This window comes from Pogona vitticeps, chromosome 4 (genome assembly GCF_051106095.1).
Source record: "Pogona vitticeps strain Pit_001003342236 chromosome 4, PviZW2.1, whole genome shotgun sequence".
Classification (NCBI taxonomy): Eukaryota; Metazoa; Chordata; class Lepidosauria; order Squamata; family Agamidae; genus Pogona; species Pogona vitticeps.
The window spans coordinates 107,839,955-107,845,954 of record NC_135786.1 but is presented as its reverse complement, the minus strand read 5'-3'; positions in this window follow the sequence as shown (position 1 = coordinate 107,845,954).

Below are 6,000 nucleotides of genomic sequence, written 5' to 3'. Positions count from 1 at the left end.
GGGGGACAATATACAGCCTTGCCGTACTCCTTTCCCAATTTTGAACCACTCAGTTGTTCCATGACCAGTTCTAACTGTTGCTTCCTGTCCCACATATAGGTTTCTCAGGAGACAGATAAAGTGGTCAGGCACTCCCATTTCTTTAAGAACTTGCCATAGTTTGCTGTGGTCCACACAGTCAAAGGCTTTCGCATAGTCAATGAAGCAGAAGTAGATATTTTTCTGGAACTCTCTGGCTTTCTCCATAATCCAGCGCAAGTTAGCAATTTGGTCTCGAGTTCCTCTGCCTCTTCGGAATCCAGCTTGTACTTCTGGGAGTTCTCGGTCCACATACTGCTGAAGCCTACCTTGGAGGATTTTGAGCATAACCTTGCTAGCGTGTGAAATGAGTGCAATTGTACGGTAGTTGGAGCATTCTTTGGCACTGCCTTTCTTTGGGATTGGGATGTAGACTGATCTTTTCCAATCCTCTGGCCACTGTTGAGTTTTCCAAACTTGCTGGCATATTGAATGTAGCACCTTAACAGCATCATCTTTCAAGATTTTAAATAGTTCAACTGGAATGCCATCACCTCCACTGGCCTTGTTGTTAGCCAGGCTTTCTAAGGCCCACTTGACTTCGCTCTCCAGGATGTCTGGCTCAAGGTCAGCAACTACATTGTCTGGGTTGTCCGGGATATCCACATCTTTCTGATATAATTCCTCCGTGTATTCTTGCCACCTCTTCTTGACGTCTTCTGCTTCTGTTAGGTCCCTCCCATTTTTGTCTTTTATCATGTTCATCTTTGCGCAAAATGTTCCTCTAATATGTCCAATTTTCCTGAACAGATCTCTGGTCTTTCCTTTTCTGTTATCTTCCTCTATTTCTTTGCATTGTTCATTTAAGAAGGCCCTCTTGTCTCTCCTTGCTATTCTTTGGAAGTCTGCATTCAAGTTTCTGTAACTTTCCCTATCTCCCTTGCATTTTGCTTCCCTTCTCCTCTCTGCTATTTCTAAGGCCTCGTTGGACAGCCACTTTGCTTTCTTGCATTTCCTTTTCTTTGGGATGGTTTTCGTTGCTGCCTCCTGGACAATGTTACGAGCCTCTATCCAAAGTTCTTCAGGCACTCTGTCCACCAAATCTAGTTCCTTAAATCTGTTCTTTACTTCCACTGTGTATTCATAAGGGATTTGGTTTAGATTATACCTGAGTGGCCCAGTGGTTTTTCCTAATCTCTTCAGTCTAAGCTTGAATTTTGCTATGAGAAGCTGATGATCAGAACCGCAGTCAGCTCCAGGTCTTGTTTTTGCTGACTGTATAGAGCTTCTCCATCTTTGGCTGCAGAGAATATAATCAATCTGATTTCGATATTGCCCATCTGGTGATTTCCATGTATAGAGTCGCCTCTTGTGTTGTTGGAAAAGAGTGTTTGTGATGACCAGCTTATTCTCTTGACAAAACTCTATTAGCCTTTGTCCTGCTTCGTTCTGAACTCCAAGGCCAAACTTCCCTGTTGTTCCTTTTATCTCTTGGCTCCCTACTTTAGCATTCCAGTCCCCTAGAATGAGAAGAACATCTTTCTTTGGTGTCAGTTCTAGAAGGTGTTGTAGATCTTCATAGAATTGTTCAATTTCAGTCTCCTCAGCAATGCTGGTTGGTGCATAAACTTGGATTATTGTGATGTTGAATGGTCTGCCTTGGATTCGTATTGACATCATTCTATCATTTTTGAGATTGTATCCCATTACAGCTTTTCCCACTCTTTTGTTGACTATGACGGCTACTCCATTCCTTCTACGGGATTCTTGTCCACAATAGTAGATATGATAATCATCTGAGCTGAATTCGCCCATTCCTGTCCATTTTAGTTCACTGATGCCCAGGATGTCGATGTTTATTCTTGCCATCTCCTGTTTGACCACCTCCAGCTTCCCAGTGTTCATAGATCTTACATTCCAGGTTCCTATGCAGTATTTTTCTTTGCAGCATTGGATTTTCCTTTCACTTCCAGGCACGTCCACAGCTGAGCGTCCTTTCGGCTTTGGCCCAACCACTTCATTAGCTCTGGAGCTACTTGTACTTGTCCTCCGCTCTTCCTCAGTAGCATGTTGGACGCCTTCCGACCTGAGGGGCCCATCTTCCAGCGTCATATCTTTTAGCCTTTTGTTTCTGATCATGGGGCGTTCTTGGCAAAGATACTGGAGTGGCTTGCCATTTCCTACTCCAGGTGGATTGCGTTTAGTCGGAACTCTCCACTATGTCCTGTCCGTCTTGGGTGTCCCTGCACGGCATAGCCCATAGTTTCTCTGAGTTACTCAAGCCCCTTCGCCACGACAAGGCAGCAATCCATGAAGAAGACCAGTTTCATAGCCTAATTTTTTTTCTTTATGTGACTTGACTATTTCTTCTGACTCTTGCATTCCATAAGTATGTGGTGTCCTCCCTCGGTTCTTTTTGTGGACAGTTGCCATTTGAGTTTTTTAGAATGTGAAATGGAAGCTTCAATTAATATCTGCTGCCTAGACTCTGCATTTTTATTCCTGTGAATAAAATGGAACTGCAATGAGCAACACTGGACATAGATATTAGACCTACTGTATGCATATTGATGTATGAGAGCACACTCCTCAATGGCTGCAACTGCCTTGCATTTTAAAATGTTAAATATGCTGTGCTTAACACAACATGTTCAGAAAAAGGTTTCTTGTGAATTAAAACTGATTGCACTTTGAGAAGTTTTTTTTCATGTTTGTGTATTGGGAAAAGCACACTTTCCCCCTCATTACAGAATAATGTGCATGCTTTACTATGAAAGGGTAATTATTACTTCTGGACACTTAGCAACATTCTGAAAATGTCCACAATTTGGAAGGATATTTTATCACAAAATCCTGCAGCGTAAATCTCTGAAGGATGTATAAACTTGTAAATGAAGCATTGCTGAAGTAGGCATCATATCTTCTGGGCTTGTTAACATGACAGCAAAAATTCTCCTGGGGCCTGTAAATTTAGCAGCTGACATGGCTTTTTCCTCTTCTTACTGAAACCAGTGTCTCTGCTTCCTTGAGCTGCTTCTCTCTTTTGCAACCAACAGTCTTGATTTGTGCATATGAAATGTCATCCTGCACTCAGGGAGGTTGGGGACTTGCATTTCTGAACTCTAGTTTCAAGTAAGAAAAAACCTCAAAGGTCTTTAGAATTCAGACTCCCTGATCTAGAAGATGAGCCCCATTTGTTCAGAAAAAGAGCAGTGGAAGGAATAGAGAGAATCTGTCTGTCTTGATGACTCAGCAGTAGCAACAGTTTTACAGTATATAATGAGAGTAACCCTGAAGTGACAGGAGAGAGGTATTGTGTACATGCACGAAGCTATTCTTTCCTCTTTAATACGGTTTTTGTGTTCTCTAAATCAGGCATTCTCAACCTTTTCTGAGCCTCACCCATAAACACAATATGAAGGAAATATAGGCCAAATCAGAATTGCATAAGTTGCATGACAAGCCTTATAAGGTAGTGTGTGAAGAATTATTTCCCATCTATGGCCTCCCTCAAATGTGCCAGCCCCCACCCCAAGAGGGCCATGTGGCTGCTCTAAATCAGTGGTCCCCAACGTTGGGCCTCCAGATGTTCGTGGACTACAACTCTCAGAAGCCTTCACCACCACCTCTGCTGGCCAGGATTTCTGGGAGTTGAAGTCCAAGAGCATCTGGAGGCCCAACGTTGGGGACCACTGCTCTAAATGATTTCCTGGCACTACAGTGGTGAGATTTCTGGTCATAATGGCAGAATGTGATTTTTCCAACCAAGCCTTAACATTGTGCCACAATGGGAATCCTATTGAACATACATAAACATTAAAAGTACTCAAAATGGTACTAAAATAAATTGTCAAGTTTTGCTGCTCATGACTTATTAAGTCACAGACAGTATCAGATGCATGCCCATTGTGATATTTCTTGGTCCAGTCAGTCTACACAGAGCTATTTAATTATTAACAGCCATTGTTACTGTTTTATGTTGTCACAGCACTTCCATCTTAGGGCAACTGTGTAATTATCTCAACAAAGTTCTACCATTTACAACCCTGCTCAGATCTTGCAGCCTCAGGGTTGTGGCTTTCTTTATCGATCAGTTAACAACTTTAGACATTGGTTAATGGGAGCCACTGTCGGAAGGACACCAACAAATAGTCAAAGATGTTGAGGAGAGGGAAAAATGTGTCCTTTGCCTGTGTCTTAGGTCATGTGGGAGAAAAGATCTATAGCATAGTATCTTGGGGGTTACAAAATAAATTGTAAAGAAAATGAAGAGCTTCCAAGGATTGGATTGAACTCAAAGGCTTCTAGTTGCTCCCCTTCTTCGCATAGTAGAGTTAATAATGTAGTAGTATGATTAACTAGTATTCTTTTTTTTTACTTCTGAGGCATGTGAATACATCTAAACAACTCCGTCTTCCAAAAACAGTTAACTGAACATATCTCATGTCTTCTGAACACATTTCAGTTCCCTATAAAAGGGGATGAAGACGTCTGGTTAATAAGCCTGACTTTGTGTGGTTCCTTGTTTACCTAACAATATCAGCACAGACTGCACCGACAGGAAAGCCACCAGACAGATGACATATATCACAGCAACTGTTTGGAGAGCCACTGTGTTCCTGTGGTTGAGCACATCTCAACACAGATGTACTCATAGGATAGCTTTTACATAGTTTTGTGACCGCAGTGTCTCTCCAGCTGCCAAAGTTGAGATTTTCATTCATAAGGTACCTCAAAACCGGATATCATTTCTATAGGTTGGTTATAGAGGTAGTAATAAATGAGTTCTCTGTTATAGATTAGCCAGTGTTATATCCAATCTTTCCCCTTTTGTTCTAACCGAAAAGTTCAGAGGTACCCTGAAAAGAGATGAGGAGGAGGTGGATGATATGGATAGATGAAAGTTCTAAGGAAAATATATTTTCCCAGAGCAGTCATTTCCAAAGCATTTCTCAGAAGACGTTTTGAAATATTTAATAAACAATCCCCCCTTTTTTTGTAAAGGAAGTAGCAGAAGCAAAATCAATGTCATTGCCACAAATAAATTGGTTTGGAAGTAAACTCTTTTAGTTTTCAGTGGAAGTTGGTTCAGTGGAAGGTCTGTTTGGCTGCATAGTCAAACAGTTACTTGTATGGGCAGCTTTTGTTGAAGAAAAATAATAGAATCATAGAATAATTGAGTTGCAAAGGGCCTATGCAGTCACAGAGTCCAACCCCCTGCTCAATGCAGAAATCCAAATCCAAATCTGGTTGTTCAGTTTTCTCCTGAATGCCTCCAGTGCTGGAGTTCTCAACACCTCCTGAGGTCATTGACTCTATTGTTGTACTGCTCTAACAGTTAAGAAGTATTTCTTGATATTCAGCGCCTAAATTTGACCTCCTGTATCCTGAACCGATTATTATGTGCCATGCAGTCTGGAATGATAGATAACAGATCTTGCCTCTCCTCCGTATGACTGCCTTTCAAGTATTTAAAAAGTGCTATCCTACGTCCCTTTAGTCTTCTTTCCTCAAGGTTGAACATGCCCAGGTTTTTTTTCACTCTCCTTATAGAGCTTGGTTTCCAGCCCCCTGATCATCGTTGTTGCCCGCCTCTGAACTTGTTCCAATTTGTTGCCATCTTGAAGTGTGGTGTCCAGAACTGGACACAGCACTCTAGATGAGGCCTAACCAATGCTGAATAGAGGGAGACTAGTACCTCACAGGATTTCGAGACTATACTTCTGTTAATGCTTCCTAAAATAGCATTTGCCTTTTCTGCAGCCATATTACCTTCTTGCCTCATATTCAGCTTGTGACCCACAACATTTCCAAGATCTTTCTTGCTTATAGTGTTACTGAGCCAAGTATCCCCCATCCCTAATAGGTATTCCAGTACTGGGAGACAGATATTTCCCTTCCCTTCCTTTCTTTTTGTTCCTGACTGGTTATATTCCACAGCAATAGACAAGACGTAGGGAGACGTCCCCTCATATGTCATTT